General features: G+C 39.8%; 1 long non-coding RNA gene across 1 annotated transcript in view; it reads left to right on the plus strand.

The window, feature by feature from the left end:
• LOC135272684 (uncharacterized) overlaps window positions 1-21,555 on the plus strand; it is a 258,860-nt gene that overhangs the window by 230,554 nt on the left and 6,751 nt on the right. The gene's annotated exons all lie outside the window — the stretch shown is intronic.

Genomic DNA, 21,555 nt, shown 5'->3' on the forward strand with positions numbered 1-21,555 from the left:
CTGCTGCCATGTAAGATGAGCCTTTGCTTCTCCTTTGCCTTCTGCCATGATTGTGAGGCCTCCCCAGCTATGTGGAACTGTGAGTCTATTAGACCTCTTTCCTTTATAAATTACCTAGTCTTGGGTGTGTCTTTATTAGCAGCATGAGAACAGACTAATACAGCAGGTTTCATACCACCTTTAGGTGTCTGTCTTCTTCCTACTTCTGGCCCTGGGAAACACTCCCACATCTCTAGTCTCAACTGAACCTGGGATGCAGACTGACCTGACAGCAGGCTCTGTCCCTGTGCCACAGGTAGCTTCAGGTTTCCCAGGAGTGATTCCTGCATTAGTCTTATGTCTTCCCACATCTTTCATTGGTAGTGTGGAAGTTTCCTTGACATTAGGCTGACAGTGAAGAAATTAGCATCCCCCCGCAACCCTTCCCTGACTCTTTTGGATGGAGATGGAATCTTCCAGACAGTAACTACTCTCTTCATACATCCTTTGTTTTTTCTACATTCTTAGCCTTTCTTATGCCCTTGATCTGCCCTAGATCCCAAGAGACTTGGATCTGGTTCTCTGAATTTCTTTTGGTATCTGTTATCTGAAAATATGGGATTACAAAGGACGTGAAAGATAGACTATCACATTGGTGTATTAATAAAAATGAAAGAGTCCCAACATCCTGAACAATACATACATACTTTTCATATGGTTTCAGGGATTCAAGCCAATAAATAGAAGCCAGGGCAAGAGTGCTTAGGTTAGACTCATTCAGTTTTTATTCAGTTCCTGCAACATCCCTATATCCTATATTGGTGGGACATCAACAAATGCAATAGGGATACTGGGGGTAAATATCTTTGAGCCCTTACCTTTCAAAATATATAAACCAGGTATCAGAGTACTCTGTGATAGATGCTGTAATGGAATAGGGAAGTGTGGGGGAAAAGCATTGGTGTCAAATAAGGAAAAGTCTCACAAGAAATAATACTTTAAAGGAGATCCAAGGTAGAAAAAATGGGGTAGAGGTAGTTGAGGGCACCCCCAAAGGAAAAGATCACCAGACATAAAAGTGGAGAATTGTAACAGGATGGAGAAAGCAGTTCTCACAGAGGCACCTGATGGAAGATAAGGCTAGAAAAGGTAGCAGGGGTGTGGGGCCTTGATTGCCTCACTCAGGAGGTCCTCTAACATTCTTCTAGGTCTCCCTGTTGCTCATTGGGATTAACTTCAGATCAGTGAAGTAGACAGCAAGGCATGGTGGAACATCTTTAATAATTGAGGCATGAGGTTATGACAGCCTGGATGATGGCTGGGGAGCAATGGAGGAAGAGGTAGAATTAGTAAAACTTGAATGTAATAGGAGTAAGGGACAGGAAAGATCTAATATGACGAAGGTCCATGGCCTAGGAAATACAGTGGCTATTTTCAGAGAGAAAAAGAACACAGGTGGAAACAGAACAAAATGGTGAAATAGAAAATTCCACCAATCATCCCCCACCCTGCAAGGACACCAAGTTAACAGCTGTCTACACAGAAAAAAGACATATTTATAAAGAACCAAAAGAATGAGGTGAGCCCTCTCAGTACCTGGTTTTAACTTCATATTGCTGAAAGAGGCACTGAAAAGTCAGAAAAACAGTCCTAAATCACCATCACCACCTCTCCCCTAGCCCCAGCAACACCTATGTGGTGTGGAGAGTCTCTGGTTGCTGAGGGAGGCAGAACACAGCAATTGGGAGGCAATGAACTCAGTGATGTTCTGTTAGAGCAGAAAGGAAACCTGGACCAAACTCCGCTGATCCACACCCACAAAGGGAACTTTTAAACCAGCCCCAGCCAGAGGAGAATCTCTGATCCCAGCATCTGAACTTGACTGCCCACAAACCTTACCACCAAGGGCCAAAGTGGTCTTGGTCTCCAGGTAAACTTAAAAGGCAGTCTAGGCCATAGTGACTGCAACTTGTAGGCAAGTCCTAGGGCTAAACTAGGCCCAGAGACAGTGTACTTGGGGGTACACCACCTACTGAGACACGAGCTGGGGCAGCCAAGGGAGTGCGAGCTCCCCTACTCCCAGGCATACAGCTCACAGCTACAAAAAAGAGACCCCTAACTTCTGCTTGGGGATAAGGAAGAGAGGGGAGAACTTTATCCTGCTTGGATACCAGCTCAGCTACAGAAGGATAGGGCACTAGAGTCAAGAGGCCCCTCTTTGTAGAACTTAGCCCCCAGACATTTCCAGAGAGACACCCTGGGCCAGAAGGGAACCAGCTGCCTTGAAGGAAAGAGCATAGTCCTGCCAGCATTTATTAACTGCTAAAGTGCTGAAGGAAAAACTTTTTACCCTATAATAGTACATCCGGCAAAAATATTCTTCAAACATGAAGGGAAAATAAAGACCTTCCCGGACTAATAAAACCTGAGATATTTCATCAAACCCAGACCCATCCTACAAGAAATGCTAAAGGGAGTACTTTAATCGAAAAGAAAAAGACATTAATGACAATAAATAATCATCTGAAGGTACAAAACTTACTGGTAATAGTAAGTACACAGAAAAACGCCATATTCTAAACACTAACTGGTGTGTAAACTACTATTTTCCTAAGTAGAAAGACTAAATAATGAATCAATCAAAATTCATAATGACAACTTCAAGAAACAGTACAATAAGATAAAAATTTAAAAAGTTAAAAAGTTGGGAGACAAAGTGAAGATGGGTTTTTAGTTCTTTTTGCTTGCATGTTTGTTTATGCAAGCCTTGTGGTGGCCTCAAACCAAAAAACATGCAACAGATATACAAAAAAATAAGGAAGAAACTAAGTTATATCACCAGAGAAAATCATCTTCACTAGAAGAAGAAAGAAAAGAAAGAAATAAGACCACAAAACAATCAGAAAACAAACAAAATGACTGGAATAAGTCTTTATCAATAATAACATTGAATGTAAGTGGACTAAACTCACCAATCAAGAGACAGATTGGATAAATGGATGAAAAAACAAGAACCACTGATCTCTTGCCTACAAGAAACACACTTCACCTATAAAGCCACATAGACTGAAAATAAAAAAAAAGAAAATGATATTTCATGCCAATGGAAACAAAAATAAAACCAGGAGTCACTATTCTTACATCAGACAAAATAGATTTCAAGACAAAAACTATAAGAGACAAAGAAGGTCTCTATATAATGATAAAGGGGTCAATTCAGCAAGAGGATATAACAATTTTAAATATACATGTGCCCAGAACAGGAGCACCTAGATACGTAAGGGAAATATTAGAGCTAAAGACAGACAGGTCTTAATATAGTAATAGCTAGAGATTTCAACATCCCACTTTCAGCATTAGACAGATATTCCAGACAGAAAACACTTGAATCTGCACTGTATACCAAATGGATCTGATATTTACAAAACATTTCATCCAAGAGCTGCGGAATACACATTCATTTTCTCAGCACGTGGATCATTCTAAGGATAGATCATATGTTAGGTCACAAAACAAGTCTCAAAACATTCAAAAAATTGAAATAATATCAAGCATCTTATCTAACCACAATGGAATAAAACTAAAAACTAAAAACAGAAGGAATTTGGAGAACTATACAAATACATAGAAATTAAACAATGTTTCTCATGATGAGTGGATCATTGAAATTAAGAAGGAAACTGAAAACCTTCTTGAAACAAATGATAATGGGAACACAACATACCAAAACCTGTGCGACACAGCAAAAGCAACAATCAGAGGGAAATTTATAGCTATAAGTCCCTACATCAAAAAAGAGGAACAACTTTAAACTAATGATACATCTTAAAGAACTAGAAAAGCAAGAGCAAACCAAACCCAAAATTAGAATAAAGACCAGTGCAGAAATAAGTGGAAAAAAATAAAAGATTAATGAAATAAAAATTTTTTGAAAAGTTAAAGAAAATCAACAATCCTTTAGCCAGACTAAGAAAAAAAGAAGATCCCAATAAAATCAGAAATTAAAAAGGAAATATTAGTGGCTGCCATGAGCAACTATATGCCAATAAATTGGGATATCTGAAAGAAATGGATGAATTCTCAGATACATATGACCTACCAAGATTGTACCAGGAAGAAATTCAAAACCTGAGCAGACTAACAACAAGTAATGAGATCAAAGCCATAATAAAACGTCTTCCAGTAAAGAAAAGCCCAGGACCTGATGGCTTATTGCTGAATTCTACCAAACATTTAAAGAATAATACCAATTCTACTCCAATTATTCCAAGAAATAGAGGAGGAGGGCATGCTTCCAAATTCATTCTTTGAGGCCAGTAGTACCAAACCTGAGAAAGACAGTATCAACAGAAAAAAACTCTAGGCCACTATCTGATGAATATAGATGCAAAAATCCTCAAAAAATATATTAGCTAACCAAATTCAACAATACATTAGAAGGATCATTAATCATGACTAAGTGAGATTTATCCCTAGGATGCAAGGTGGTTCAAGATGTGCAAAAATAAATGTGATATATCATATCAACAGAAAGGATAAAAACCATATGATAATTTCAGTTGATGCTGAAAAAGCATTTAAGATGTAACAGCCCTTCATAATAAAAACCCTAAAAAAACTGGGAATAGAAGGAACATACCTCAATATAATAAAAGCCATATGACAGACTCACAGCTAGTATCATACTGAATGGGGAAAAACTTAAAGCCTTTTCTCTAAGATCTGGAACACAACAAGGATGCCTACTGTCACCACTGTTATTCAACATTACTAGAAGTCCTACCTAGAGCAATCATACGAGAGAAAGACATAAGGGATATCCAAATTGGAAAGAAAGAAGTCAAATTATCCTTGTTTGCCGATGAAAAAACCTAGAGGCTCCACAAGAAAACTATTAGGACTGATAAATTTACTGAAGTTGCAAGTGCAAAAACCCGCATACAAAAATCAGTAGCCCTTTTATATGCCAACAGTGAACAATGTAGAAAAGAAATTTAAAAAGCAATTGCATTTACAATAGCCACTCATAAGATCAAATACTTGAAAATTAGCTTAACCAGCTAAGTGAAAGATCTCTATAATGAAAACTATAACACTGATGAAGGAAATTTAGAGGACACACACACAAAAATGGAAAAATACTCTATTCACAGGTTGCAAGAATCAATATTGTTAAAACGTCCATGCTACCCAAAGCAAGCTACAGATTCAATGCAATCCCTATCAAAATACAAATGACATTCTTCATGGAAAAAGAAAAAAAATCCTAAAATTTACATGAAATCGCAAAAGACCTAGAATAGCCAAAGCTATCCTAAGCAAAAAGAAAACTGGAGGAATCACATTACTTGACTTCAAAATTATACTACATAGCTTTAGTAAGCAAAGTATCATGATACTGGCATAAAAACAGACACATAGACCAATGGATCAGAATAGAGAGCCCAGAAACAACCTACACACCTATGGTAAACTCATTTTTGATAAAGGTGCAAGAACATACACTGGGGAAAAGACAGTCTCTTCAATAAATGGTGCTGGGAAAACTGGATATCCATATGCAAAAGAATGAAACTAGACCCCTACCTCTCCCCATATACAAAAATCAAATCAAAAAGGGTTACATACTTAAATTTAGACCTCAGACTATGAAACTACCACAAGAAAACATTGGTGGTAATCTCTAGCACATTTGTCAGGGCAAAGACTTCTTGAGCACTATCTCACAAGCACAGGCAACCAAGGCAAACATGGACAAATGAGATCACATTAAGTTAAAAAGCTTCTGCATAGCCAGTGATACAAAGTGAAGAGACAGCCCACAGAATGGGAAAATATAGTTGCAAACTACTCCTCTGACAAGAAATTAATGACCAGATTATATAAGGAACTTGACTCCAGGGAAAAAAGCTAATCTGATTAAAAGATGGGCAAAATATCTGAATTAGACATTTCTCAAAAGACATACAAATGTCAAAACAGACATAGAAAAAGATGTTCAACATCATTAATTAGAGAAAAGTAAATGAAAACTGTAATGAGATGTCATCTCACCCCAGTTAAAATGGCTTATATCTAAAAGAAAGGCAACAACAAATGCTGGTGAGGATGTGTAGAAAAGGGAATCCAGGGAGGGGAACATCACACACCAGGGCTTGTTGTGGGGTAGGAAGGCTGGGGGAGGGATAGCAGGGGTGGGGGAATTAGGGAGGGATAACATTAGGAGAAATACCTAATGTAGGTGACTGGGGGATGGATGCAGCAAACCACCATGGCATGTGTATACCTAGTAACAATCCTGCATGATCTGCACATGTACCCCAGAACTTAAAGTATAATAATAAAAAGGGAATCCTTGTACACTATTAGCAGGAATGTGAATTAGTACAATCACTATGGAAAGCAGTTTGGAGATTCCCCAAAAAACCAAAAGTTTAACTATCATATGATCTAGCAATCTTACTGTATGAGATCACTGTATGAGATCACTGCTAGTTATATACCCAAAAGAAAGGAAATCAGTGTAGAGTGTAGATAAGAGAAGCTAGGAACATTGGTCAGAGGAGCCATATCAAGAATTAGCTTTAAAGGGTAAACCCACTTTAAGAACATAAATTGAATTAAGGTGTTAGGGCTGACATGTCAGCCTGAGGACCTTGACCAGACCAGCAACTGTGGTTCCTATGCCTGTTGAATCCCTAATAATCATCTTTATGTACTAGAAAAAAAAAAAGACTTGTTTGGTTTCTATCCATCACCTCTACTCTTGCCCACAAATAATGCTTGGGTCATCCCTGTCAGTTGTCTATCCTCCCTTACTTTTGATGGCAGGGACCCCTGCTTCTGGATTCTGTCCTTTGCTCTATAGCTAGCTCTCTCAGCTATGTTTTATTTCAATATTGAGTGCATGTGATGTTTACTAAAATACTGCTCAGTAAAAATAAAGAAGCCCTGTTTATGCTTTTTTATATACCCAAACATGAGGAAAAGCTAAACGTCTGTATGTGACTCTACAAACAGTCAAGAGATTCTTTGATTACTCTTCGCTAACTGAAACTGTTGGTAGTGGGAAAAAAATGCTTATTCTTTTTCAATCTTTGGAAGAGGCTGTGACTCTGACTCATTGTAGAGTTGCTCTATGATGAGAACCAAGGAGTTCATCAATTTCAGAGTATTGAGGACAAGCCAGAGGTCAGAGCCAGAAAAGAGGCAAATGGACTGCAAACATTACCTAGGAGGCAAAGAGAGTGACCAAAGAGGTGAAACCAAGGCCAGTTGTCAAGTGTCAGTGGTTATAGGTCACATCCTAAGTCAGGAGGCATTGCATCATAGTTAAAATATGAAACCTCAAGCAGTAAGGACTTGGCTGATGTTAGGGTCACCAGATGCCAAGGTGGCTAATAGTTGTAACAAAAGTTAACTTAAGAATGTTAAGTTATGGATGAAAGTTAACTTCAGAATATTAATTGTGGAGCACTTTAGAATAGTGTCAATAATAAGATTTGAGTATCTGACAAATTTCTCCCAAGCTCCAGGATCACACATACAGCCACAGACTCAATATCTCTCCTTTATTCTCTCCAGCCTCGTACATGGCCAAACCCAGGGCCATAGGCATAAGCTGAGGGAATCATGCTGCTGCGTAAGTGGTGGGTCTATAACTGTTTATTAGCTTGTTGGAATCTTCCAGTTCTGCCCATGTTTGATCTTTAATATACTATTTCAATCTTTTGACGGAGTGTTGCTGGACCCATCTGACCTTATGGCTTGGTGGGTCTGGCAGGCTTCAGCTCATGATAGACAGCTGTGGGGGTATTACCACATTCAGTTCGGTGGTGGGAGCTGAGGGCAGTTTGAAGGACTAACTGATAATAGAGTACAAAAATACCCCATCTCTCTTCGTTTCTACTTCTATCAAAGAAAATAGTTTTCAAGCTATGAAATAGTTATGATAGAATAAAGAAAGTTAGGAGAAAAGATGAACTAAATTATGAACTATAAACTCTGAGTTATCTCTACTTCTAGGCTCAGAAGATCACATCTGAAAGTAATTTTTTAAAACTTATAGGTTTGACATAGGGATACTTTTGTTAATCAGAGAAAGAATTGGATGCAAGAGTTGAAAATATGCAACTTCTATAAAAGGAGTTTTGAAAATTATAGACCGGTAGCCTTAATGTCAACTCCTAGTAAATTCTAGAAAAGATTACTAAGCAGGTGGAGAAGTAATAAAGAAGAAAGCATTATCTATGAGGAACTATTATGTTAAATACATTATTAATTCCTTTTAAAAAGGAAGCTCTAAGTTGGTAAAATAAAAAGTTGTATAGAGATGATATGGCCTTGCTCAGAAAAGCTAACATAGGCCTGGGGATAACAGTGAATGCATATTGTCCATGCCAGGGGCCTATGTTGTGATTGTCATTCCACGACTTGCCATAAATTCCACACACATTTTGTTCCCAATGGAAACTTCTACTATCATAGGGTTTACCAGATCATATGGCCCAAGCAACAGGGCTGATTGTGTCATGGCCTGGACAAGCATCTGGATTTTTTTCTGCTCTAGGTCTAGTCAAGGCTGTCAGGCTTTCTTTCACATCACCTGGGACATAAGCCAGAGCAGCTCCCCTATGTGTGGGATCAGCTTCCTCCAGAACCTGAGGCCCATCAGGCATTATGCTTCCTCCTTTGTGGCAGGAGATACAAGTTGCAACAATTTGTTTTCTTACTTTAGAGGAAATTCAAGAACACCTTTGACCATTGGACCTCTAAATATTTTATGGATATGGCAAACCTTTTAATATTCTGGAGTATAAGTATCTTAGCAAGGCCACCAGTATGCTGGCTAACTCTTGCTTATCTGGGTCAATCAATAAAAGTTCATTGATGTAATAGATCATTGTGATGTTTTTATTGTACTTTAAGCTCTGGGGAACAGATGCACATCCCACAGGGTTGTTGCATAGGTACACACATGCCATAGTGGTTTGTAGTCTCCGTTCCCCCATCACCGACATCAGGCATTTCTCCCAGTGTTTTCCCTCCCCAGTCTCCCTGTGCCCCCACTGTCCCTTGCCTAGCCCCCCACCCCCCAACCTACCCCAGTGTGTGATGTTCCCCTCCCTACGCCTACATGTTCTCATTGTTCAACACTTGCCTATGAGCGAGAACATGTGGTGTTTGGTTTTCTGTTCTTGTGTCAGTTTGCTGACAATGATGGTTTCCAAATTCATCCATGTCCCTACAAAGGGCACAAACTCATCATTTTTTATGGCTACATAGTATTCCATGATGTATATGCCACATTTGCTTTGTCCAGTCTATCATTGATGGGCATTTGGGTTGGTTCCAGGTCTTTGCTATTGTAAACGGTCTCAGTGAACATACGTGTGCATGTGTCTTTATAAATCGTTCTAATATAAAGATCATTGTAATGTTCTACAGGGTGTCCAGATGACTTCAAGATATGAGATAAGGCAGAAAAGTTAACTTAGGCCTGGGTATAACAGTGAATGTGTATTGCCCATTCTATCTAATAGGACAGCCACCACTGAATATTTTAGTAATGCTAGTGTTCTACGCACTGGCACATTTTTTACTGCCTTCATATCTTTGCCTTCAATATCTTCCCGTAGGACACATCTGTTGGGTCTTCTAGTCATATACATTATATTCCCTTTAGCAAGTCTGTTTCTAAGCTTTTTAATACCTTCTTTTGCTGTTTTAGCACAACATTTTTTTTTTTTTTTTGCATTTAAGCTTTGCTGAGTATGAGCTACAACTTCCATGTTTCTAGAAGCCATCATAATAGCAGATTCATACCATTTCCTGAGATCCTTGGCAGGCTGTCAAATCCTGCATCTTAGGAGATTGCACCCAAATCAGTCAACTTTTCTTTATTTGGCCTCTTTAATCAACCATGTCAGAAGTCAGTTCTCCACGTATTCTCCTATCCTTTGCTGGTACATACTGACTAGGAGAAGACTTCCTATCCATATTTCCATATATGATTAGGCTTAGTTATAGCATATACCTATGCTTGGTCACCAGGAGGATAGAAGAGGTGCAGTTAGGTCGCAAAGTCTCTGCAATGTCTGACAGCACTTATTTGGCAAGAGGATGGGTACTAGTTCTTAGTAAGCAGGGGAAGGCCCCATATGCAAAAGCATAGATGATTCATATAAGTTGGGGGATCAAAATCTTCAGAGGCATCAACCCAAAGGCATCTATATTCCATGTATTATGTTTGATATTATAAATATCAAATGGGATCATAAATACAATGGGGAAAAAACAAAGGGCACCTGGGACAGTTCCCACAATGTCAAAAATATCTGCAGTCTCTTTATGTGTTGTGGGTATGTATGTTTGTAAAAGGATGATATTGGTCAAAGAATCAAGATAGATAGATCAGGCCAGTGAGCAAAATATCAGGCTACTGAGCAAAATAGTCACTGTTCTAGAATCAAAGCATATCCTTTCTCCCCATGCCACTCCTGAACTTCTGGGCACTGGACTCTGTCTGCCTAGATCTATAGCCCACTCACTTCTCCCTGCCTTACTTAGCAACCTTCCAGGGTCTCGTCTCTCAGGTTGGCTGCAAGACTGCTTTCAGTCCTGTTCCCTGTTGGCTAGCTCTATCTAGAGGTTTGCACATCAGGGTGACAGATGTACAGATTAACTTGTGCTGTTGTTACCACTGCTGGTAAGGAGTGGCTGCAGAAGAGACTTTCAGACTTAGAGCAGCTAATCAGGTCTCGTCGCTACCATTGATTACCCAGCTGGTCTCATGGAAGTTACCTAACCTCTTATAGCACCTCAGTTAAACAGGAATACAGTCCCCACAAACAGTAAATGTATTCAACACAAGAATAGGTGGAATAACATTTCTATGATGTGTAGATTCTAGGTATTGATCAGTGTCACAGTAGATGACACACATTCATTAGGATGAGTTTGAGAGCTGATTTACCACTGGCTATTTTAGAGATGTAGCAGTAAAGGAATCATAAGGCATTGTCCAACTTGAGGCTTGGGTCAGCTAAAGAATGAGGGAATAGGAGTGGTTCCTGGAAGCTTGAAGGAGAGATTGTGTAGAGAAGAGGAATACAGCTAGCCTGAGGCAATTGCACAGGGAAGGAGTTAGAAAAAGTACACTGAATGTCACCCCCTTTTCTCCCATCTGGTCCCCCATTGGCTAAACTCAGCCAGATATCAAGCAGCAGAGGAGCACATTGATGTGGTTCATATAAGGCAGTCTCTTGGCCAGAGAGCAAACCAGGAAGGCTGGAGAGTAGATCTTAAAAGGGCAAACAGAAGCTGCTTTGCAGTTGCAGCTTGGGCAGAAGAAAGTGGCAACTGTATGTTTAGAATTCAAGTAAAACTCTAGTTGCTAATAAAATATCAACTATTTAACAGTCCAAAATAAGAACAGAATATTTTCTAAAGATCTGTTGCGGGGGGCAAGGGAGGGACAGCAGTGGGGTGGGGAGGTCAGGGAGGGATAACATGGGGAGAAATGCCAGATGTAGGTGACGGGGGGATGGAGGCAGCAAACCGCATTGCCATGTGCATACCTATGCAACAATCCTGCATGATCTGCACATGTACCCTAGAACATAAAGTAAAGAAAAAAAAAAGATTTAGTATCCCCTAAACATTGGGCATTATGTTAAATGGAAACTCCCAGTAGGTCACAATGCTCTCAACAGCTTTTATGTTATTGGTATTAACCTTTCTCATTCTCACTTGACAGACTCAGTGGCTTGTCACTGTCATGTAGCTAAACAGTAAGCCAACTCAGACCCAAATTACTGACTCCACAACCCATGCTCTCTCCACTTTAACATGAAACCTCACCAAGATGTAAATACATACAAAAGTGGCCCTTTAAAAGATAAACAGCCCTATTGGGCAAGCTTATTTGGAATTGGGAAGGTTAACAGAGGTAACTTCAACATGTGGGAAACAAGCTGATGAGAAAGGAAATCCTGTTCTTGTCTTGGCCTTATAAAGAAAACACCGAGCAAAGTGCTGACGCAGCTAACCTCCCAGAAAACCCAACAGACTGACTTCTGCCTAACAAGGCCTGGATTCATGTGGTCAAGTGCAGTTTGTAGTGGCTTATGTGGTTGTTTCCCTAGGTCACATGAAACTGAACCACATGAAATCGCCAACACCCTATTCTCTGCTGTACTGACAATTTTCCCTTTGATTCACCTTCCTAAATTTCCACTCAAGTTACAGGTTACCAGCCACACAAGCAGGCTCAACACAGTAAAAACTATACGATAGCCAAGGGCAAAATGAGAAAGATAAATTTTTGTTGAGTACTGTTTGTCAGGAAATATGTTGGGCACTTTTTACATTAAACAAACACTCAACCCTTACTATGTACAACCACCTCATTCAATCTTTAAGCTCCGTTGGCTTCATTTTACGTAAGATGTAACTCAGAGGTCTAAGTGATTTGCTTAAAGTGACACACAGGGCCTACAAAATGTGTGGATAGAATTTTTACCCAGTTCTAGAAACTTTAGACCTCTAGCCTGAGGCTAAAGATTTTGTGCTAACACTTTGATGGGGAATAAAATTCCAAGGAAACAGAGTTGGAGAAAAAGAAAAGAGACAAGGAAAAAGGAATGGGGAAGGGGAGAGGGAGATCAGCGTAACCGTGCAGTCCGTGCCACAGTTTGGCAACAAACCAATTACCCAGTTTTGCTGGGCATCTTTAGAGGCACTGAATGAAGCTGCTGTGTCTCCAGACTTTCTGGACACTAGACAGATATGGCTCCACTGGACACTTCTAGGTTGTTCAACTAAGGAAGTTAGCTCATCTGAACTGATGAAAACCCCAGGGCAGAAGGCAAGAGGCAGTGGTATGGGCTTCAGATAGGTACTGGCAGGGCAGACACTCGAGGGGCACAGGGATTAGGAGCAACTGACTCTGCTGCTAGCAGTCTCTGCAAGCCCCTGTTTATAGCAACACTGGAAGCTGCAGAGATGAGGGTCCAAGATCATGCCACTAATGCCAGCCCTTTCTAGGGCAAAGCTAGTCAGAAAGCTGAGTGAGGGCAGACCCTGTAGGGCAGTAATCTAAATCTCCTACAATTGAGGGACACAGATCTGTTTTTCCTTCTTACCCTTGAAGGAGTCCCAAAATGTTTTAACAAAAAATCAATATGGAAAGGAAGGGCTGATTAGAACATTATAATCATTATTTAGGTTCTGAAGGTCAAGTGCCATTTCTTAATACCTAATGTTTTCCTTGGGACAATTTCAAAACTATGAAAACTGATTATTCTCATTGTAGAAACTCTAGAGAAAGTTTGGAAGATATATAAAAGTATTAGGAAGAAACAGAAATCACTCGTATAATACCTAGAAATTGCCATTGATAGTATTATGTACATGTGCACATAAAGGAAGGCATCATATAAATGTTAAGCAAAAAAAATTAAAATTGTATATGAGCAGTGTATCATCTACCCCTCATTTTAAAGTATTTATTATGATAAAATGTGCATAAGTTGCCATTTTGACTGTGAAGAACACACTTTGGTAGCACTAACACACCTTCAACTATTACCTAACCCCATTGTATGGGGGCACAAGTGGAAGTCCAACAGCATCTCTCTGGGAAATTTTATGCCTATGATAGCTGCAAAAAGGCCATCTTCAGCCACCAAAGCCTGATAAGAGTAATGTCATAAGGGCTCGGGGATGCAGAAGCAGCAGCTGGGAGTCTGCTGAGGTGCACCTACAAAGATTCAAGAAATGTGGGAGGGACACGGCATCTGCTGTGCTTCTGTGGTATCCCCAAACAATAAGAAAAGGATCTCTCTTGCTTAAACCACAGCCCAGAGGTCTATAAGGCTCCGGTTTAGTGCCTACCATGGGAAGAAAGGTCTTTTCCTGTAACATATAGTCATCTGCCCACATGGTAAAACCAACCATCCCCAGATTCCCTACTGAAATAGGCCTGGGTCTTTAGATAGCGAGAGTCTGTATCACTACTAGGCCAATACCCTAGGCCTCCCCAAGTGCAAGCTGAACAGGAGGGAAACAAGGATGGGTAGAGTGGAGGGGGTGTTGACTATCAGTTACAACTTGGGGACTACCTGTAATAGAGGAGACTGGATCTGGATGCATTAATCCACCTGTACTAAGTCTTGTAGAGATTGCAGTGAGTAACCTCAAAGGCTGAGATGGAGTAGAAATAGTGATGGGCATGACTGGTGGAAAGGACAGACTCTATTAGCTATCTCATGCTCTGCTTCCTGTCTTCTTGGCTTTCCTTTCATTTCACTGTTCAACTCTCAACACCTCCTGTTGCTTGCTTTCTGTCTGGGCACCTCAGAGTTAGGAGGTCTATGGGTACTCACTCAATGCTCATGCTTAGGCTGACCTGGACATAGAACGGGGTGATATCCATGAGTCAGTGGTTAAACCCGCTCCCCACCACTCACCACTTTTCCATCTATTGCGTGGCTAAGTCTGAGGCACATTTTATACAGCTCCTCAGAGGTCCTAGTGGGATTGAGCCCCGGCTGTTCCATGATGATGAAATGGATGGTGCATCCTTGCATTGGCATTTGTTTTTCTGTCTCACTGTTTCTATCTCCACAACTCTTTTCTTTCTTGAAATAACTTGCCCAAATAAATTGCATGCTAGCTAGTCCTTATCTGAGTCTGTGCTTTCTAGGAGAACTCAGGCTAAGGTAAATAGTATGAATATCATAAGCCTTTCTATATTAGTATAAAGTACATACACATTTCTAATGGCTGTAACATAAGGCAGACTCTCAAGCCACACTGCCTGTCAAATGACTTATGTAACCTTGGACAAATCATTTAACTTTTTAATGTCAGGTTTTTTGTTGTTGTTGTTCAGATGGAGTTTCCCTCTTGTTGTCCAGGCTGGAGTGCAATGATGCAAGTTCAGCTCATTGCAACCTCTGCCTTCCAGGTACCAGCGATTCTCCTATCTCAGCCTCCCAAGTAGCTTGGATTACAGGCATACACCACGATGTCCGGCTAATTTTTTTTTGTATTTAGTAGAGACAGGGTTTCACCATGTTAATCAGGCTGGTTGCAAACTCCTGACCTCAGGAGATCCACCTGCCTCGGCTGCCCAAAGTGCTGGGATTACAGGCATGAGCCACCTTGCCTGGCCAGTGTCAGCTTTCTGATAGATAAAATGGATCACAGTAATAACCCTCATGGAGTATGAGAGAATGTTAATTCTGATTATGTGCTTTAAACTTTGCCTGGAACAGAATTGTAACACTTACATTGTGCTTTCTATTATTTTTATTACAGCAAATTGGCTAAATACAATTTTTATACTCTTTCCGCAGTTTTTTTCACAGTGAAACAATGCACTGGGTGAAGCATATCGGCATGAACTGGGCCTGCCAATAATGTTCACTGAGTGAACAAACCATGTCTGAAATGCAGACATGATTTACACAGTGTTTCCTTAGGATAGATTTCTAGAAGTGGAATTCCTGGGTCTAAATATCTCATGCCTGTTGCTACTGTAAGCACTTAGCACCCTTTCTTGTAATGGCCTATTATTGCCTGTGACCCCTAGTTGAAAGTTCTTGAGGTAGGAGCCAGGCCTTCATGTTCTTAATTTGTCAAGTGCTAAGCATTCAGTGAAGAGCCCCCTCTTTGTGCCAGACCTGATATTAAATGAATAAACACACAGAATATATAATATGTATATTTCTGAAGTGTTTTCCAGAATAGGTGGCATATCTTTAGCATATTTTCAGTGAGCTTGTAAAGTATAATAAAAATCTAAGTAGACTGATGAAGACACGTAGGACATTTAGTTAGAAACTCATACAAGACAGACATAGGATTTGAGTTTCCAAGAGCTGACACTCAGAATGTATTACTGTAATATGAATTTACCCATCTACCCCATTAAAAAACATAAACAGGTTTCATTTTGCAACTGTTTCAATACTATGGGGCAGAAATGGATCCCATAAGAAAACAAACATTTGACTTTCATAATTAAAAGTCAATATTAGATGAAGACCCCAAATAGGCCAGGCAATCACCTGCCTCCTCTTAGCTCACGCCTTGAGGATTCCTCCCTTATATACTGGGAGAAACAGCTGCTTTGCCAAGGCTCACCTGGTTAGAATTTTTCATGGAGTGTGACTTTGAGAAAAAAAGCCCAGTCAAGCAAAACTGTGCAAATTAATTTGGGTTTATGTTACCAAGTGTGTATTCTGACTGGTTGTCTGCAAAGGAGTCGGAAAGAAAATTGAGACATTGTCATATAAACAGAAAAAGTGACCACTTTAGAAGCAATAAAATTAGTACCTTCTGGAAAATTAAACTCAGAGTTACAAAAGGATATTAAGTATAAACAGAATGGATTGAATCAGATACAATATAAACAGCTACTAATTTAGAGATTGGTGGGATTTTAAAAACATCTTAAATTATCACTGAGCATTTGTATCCTTTTGTGATAGGTACTAGAGACATGGGGATGATGGTTCACTCTCTTCCATCAGGTTTATATAGTTACAATATGATGCATATTGTAAAACAGAGTGCAATGGGAACACACACACTAAAGCAATTCGTTTTGCTTGTCATGAGTTGGGAGTGGTTATGGAAACCTTTTATTTCCAGGTATAATTCAGACACAATGTGTCGTCCTGCTCGCTCTTGGAGATTCAAAAATTTTTAGCTTGAATTTCTGTCTCACAAGATGAGAAACTCGTTGCCCTTCTAAACTTGAGATTGTTGAATGGGAGGGTTCTGAAGAGGTTTATATTTTTCCTGGTTACAATGACTATGGGTTCCTGATTCTAATGAATTAGATCATTTCATCAACTCTCACACATTTTCTTCACATTGCATCACTCCTACACTGAAAGCCACCCCATGCTTCACTCCCCCAAATACCACTGACACCAGCTCTCCAGCATCAGACTTTTCCTAAATGACTGGAAAAGAGAAGGGTCTCAAATTGGAGTGTCAAATAAGGTTTAACCTAAAATTTCCTCCTTACATATTTTAATTTCAGCCTAAAGGTGTATCTGTACATCCTGAACTATAAATTAAATAGTTGTAAATAGACCGTAGCCTACTCTTGCGCCAGTCACCAGTTTTGGCCAATCAAAAGGGGGCAAATGTTCAAACCTTGTTCAAATAAAGCAAACTCAAATAAAGCAATCCAGCCGTTTCTGTACATCGCTTCCATTTTCTGTGTGTCACTTTCCTTTTTCTGACCATAAATCTTCCACCACAGGGCTATACTGAGGTCTGGGCCTACACTGGCTGAGGAGGCTGCCCAATTCACAAATTGTTCTTTGCTCAATTAAACTTAAATTCAGCTAAAGTTTTTCTTTTAACAGTAGCAATCACAACACCAACTCAAGTATTTAAATATTCTTATTCTTCGTCTTATATCCATTTGGCCACTAGGAGTTTGACTGTTTCTTACTCTTTCTCTGAGTCTACTTCTCACTGTTGTTGACCCTGTACTCCCAATTCTTATAGGTAAATTACTCCACGTTAAGACTCATTTCACTTTTTATGGATTGGAGGGGCCATTATTATAGCTTCTTAAATGTTGAGGGGGCATGATTTGTTTCAGATGATAATGGCATAACAGGACAAATGGCAGCGACATGGGGATCTGAAATAATCTTTTAAAACCCTGAATCTAGTCTGAAATTTATAACCAGGGACAATTTGGCAACAGCTGGGCCTCTGTGTCCTCAAATTGAAAATGGGGACATAAGAAGCTGTCTCAAAAAGTTGTCATAAGATTTGATAAAATGGTATTTGGGCAGGGGGGAGATTCATGAACAGGGATAAAACCTTGAAATTTTGGGAAAAGATTGAAGCAATCTGGCAAGTGGTGGCCCAGTGAGGCCCACAGAAAAATGGAGTTTTATGTTGTTATAGACATTTCAAAGTTAGAATATTTCCCACAAAAGTTTGGGCATTCAGCATTTTGATCTGTCAGAAGAGCTAAAAAGTTGGTCCTGCTTTCTCCCTGCCGGCAACCGGTCAGGGCTATAGCACTAGCTGTCCTGTTACGCTGGGGTGGCTTCACTCCTTCAGAGCTGCAGCACCCAACCTGTGGGCGATTCCAGGGATTTTGCTGTGGAAGGCAAATATCAAAATGTCTGGTCCAATGAAAATGCATACAGTCATGAATATATCAGGACCAAACCACTGAAACTGGGGATTCTCATGGGACTTTAAAATATATGGTTTCTGGATTAGTGGCATGGTAAGAGGTAAAGGGTGATAAAGGTAGGTAAGGATGGGATGGAGCTAAACATTTAGGTTAGGACCGATCTCAGCAATCCTGCAACACAGTCACACAGGCCTAGCTGACCTATTTGGTGTAGGCTTTACAGCAACAAGAGCTACAGTTCAGTTTCTAGGACTATTCAGTTTCTTCTTGCCCTGTTTCCTCTTATCTTATCAAAACACAGTTTCAGCAGCTAGAGAATGCAGGTAGGTAGAGGCCCTGCTGTTGGCTGATTTCTTCCATATGTGGGTTATTTCATTTTCCAAGGGGCCCTAGGGTTTGGGAAAACTACTTGTCCAGTGTAATCACCTATGAGCTAGTATAAACTCAAGCTTTGCTGCAATTTATTAGTCACTGACATGCCAAGAAGAAAAAAAAAGTGGAAAGGAACTAAGAAAACAGCCACAGCCATTTGAGATTCTAATCTAAGGTTCATTTGAGCATGTTTGGGGTTAATAAAATAACATTAGATCTATTTCTATCAGCATCCATGCAACATCCTGTACCGAGTGATATTTTAGAGCCAATATGGCGTGAACCCACATTTCCAAAACCACCCCAGAGTGGGTTTTAGCAGCAAGCTTCTGATCCCCAGCAATATTGGTGTTTGAAGCCCTCTCATGAGAAATCAAGGCATCAGACCTGTCTTAGTGTTGCTCTGTAAATTCTGAGTGGTGCAGAACATCTTTTAGAAGTAGATAGCTGGTGCAGAACATCTTTTAGAAGTAGATACGCCCTAGAGCAGATGAATGTCTTTCCTGTAATCTAAGTAGTCATCACATTAGTGCTGAGTAGTTTCTTAAAAATCTTCCTTTCAAAAAGTAGGGAAATGTAGGCCCAGAGAAGAAATTTCATTCAGCAAGCTGCTGAGCCTTTACTGCTTGTGGCACTGTGACATAGTGAGAGAAGAACTCTTGCCTTCACAAAGCTTAGAGACTGGCAGATGAGACATACATGATAAATAAATGTAAGACAAAGACTGGGATCAGTACCATAAAAAAGTATATCATAGACATGTTTGATCTGAGAGGGTGGAAGTTCCCAGAGGAAGCAACAACTAAGCAGAGATCTTAAGTGTTTGGGCAGTAAGTAGGCAAAGCAAGTGGGAGGCAGATGGGTGTCCTGCCAGGGGGTAAAGAGTTAGGGGATCTGGCTTCTGGGCAGTGGTGGGGGAATGCCCTGTGCCAGGTTATTTATTCTTAGCCTCCCCCACTAGTGCTCCTCCAAACTAGTTTCAGAGTATTGCTCCTCCCACCTCTGATTATCTTTCTGTGCAGTACACTATCCCAGGCTCTGCAAATGCTACATTACAAAGTCCAGTCAACAGACTAATTACTGAAATGTCTGCTTTGCGGTAGAAATGCTAACTAATGGAAAAATCTTCCAAAAGATTTTTCAAAACTTCTAAATCCATAATGAAGAAAAAAGAACTCCTTGACTAATTGGACTTTAAAACTTTTTTTTCTTTCCATTTTAAATTGGTTGTCAGAGAAGTCAGTGACCAACAAAATGATATGCAGAATCTCCCATTCAGATCTTATGTTGCTATATGGGGACCAAAGTAACTGAAAAATATTAACAATCAGGCCTGTGATGGAGGCACCTGGATATCTTGGCCCCCATGTCAGATCACTGGACACTTCATTAGTGAGAATGTTAACAGGATTAAGCAAATGTTTCTGCTAAGTCAGCTCTAGTCAATTATATTGCTTTTGGCTAAGGACATCATGAATCATACTGAGCATAGGGTAGGTATTCTGTATTTTAATAATCATGTTGAAATATTCACACTCAAAAAGTAATACTAACCTTGTTTAAAGAATTAGGTCCACAAGAACCCATTTATTGTATTGTCACTTTAAAATAGTGACAAAATCTTAGCTCTCACTTTAGAAGAAATTGGTATCTGATGTACATATCAGTATCTGAAAATAGGTTACTTTCCCTGCGATAGTGGATACTGGTTAAAACCCACCTTAAAACTAGTCATAATTCTGAATTCTCTGGTAGAATTAAGATTAATATAGTATAATCCAAATAAACTTGAGATGCCTAGTGGTCTGGCCGAAGACTGTCACATTTAAGAAAAAAGTCAGTATTTCACATTTTAGAAATATTTCAAAAACACAAAAGGGAGCAGTTCTATGTATTGCCACATGTTCTAGAATTTTTCCCCATTTCTCTCTTCCCTTGCTCCAGGCTTCCCATATTCTTTCCAAACCTGGAACTTCAGTGGCTTACATCTCACTTACTCTCTGGATGTGTTAGTTTCTCTTCTGCACTAAATGCTTGCCTTCTCCTACGTAAATTATTACCCTGATTATGCAGTGCTTTAGTTCTCTCCCTCGCTAATTAACCAAATTCTGCAAAATAGCGGGTTCAGAAACTAAGCTGGTAAAGACTGAATTCTCCTGGAGAGGATACATATGTGACAGAGGGAGAGAGTATGAAGCAGAGGGGTTATGAAAATTTACAATAACTTTTCCCCTGTTAGTTTTAGAGGTCCATCTATTCCAGAATATTGTAAATTCCCTTAGTAAAAAGAATGAGCTTTGACTGTGCATATAATGTTCCCTAGGCAATTTGATTAAACACTATACTAGAAATTGAGTATACAAATAAGCCTGTTGGAAACCATTTTAAAATTTGTTCTGTGGAGTCTTCTGATAGTCATTAACTCAAGAAACAGTCACTGAGCATATAGCATGTGGGTCTTAGAAATTGAGATAATCAAATAACTCCTGCCCTTGAGCAGCTTTCTTTATTATGGCCCATTAAAACATCACCTTCCTTTGGGACTATAAATGTTAAGAGCCCTTATTTAACCTCAAACAGCCAAGACAGCCCTCTAAGGTCAGAGGGTTGTCTGGGAAGCATTGCTCTGTCATCTTAAAAGCGCAGACTTTATTCACATGTAACCATACTCAATGCCTATGAGAGCTGTCCTTGGGTGCTCTGAGCCACCCAATTATTCATTCCTACCTTAAAATCTATTTGATCCTCCTTGCTCTTGAGCCAGCTGCCCTAGCTACATAAAATTACTCCAGCTTCTCGTAGATGGCTAACTGGCTTTCCAGGAGCCAACTAGAAGAGTAACTGACTAGATTCCTTCATTCTTGCCCCACACTTACTTTATAAATATTTGAGCACCAGACCTAGGAGAGTCATTGTGGTTGTTGCTTGTAAAACAAATAATATATTGAGCTTCTCTTATTAAGAGTTGGCCTAATTAAGTGAATGGAGGAAGTCAGAGTGAGACATGTCATACTTTATTA

This window comes from Aotus nancymaae, unplaced genomic scaffold (assembly GCF_030222135.1).
Source record: "Aotus nancymaae isolate 86718 unplaced genomic scaffold, 86718_ANA_hifiasm-v0.15.2.pri h1tg000007l, whole genome shotgun sequence".
NCBI classification, from domain to species: Eukaryota; Metazoa; Chordata; class Mammalia; order Primates; family Aotidae; genus Aotus; species Aotus nancymaae.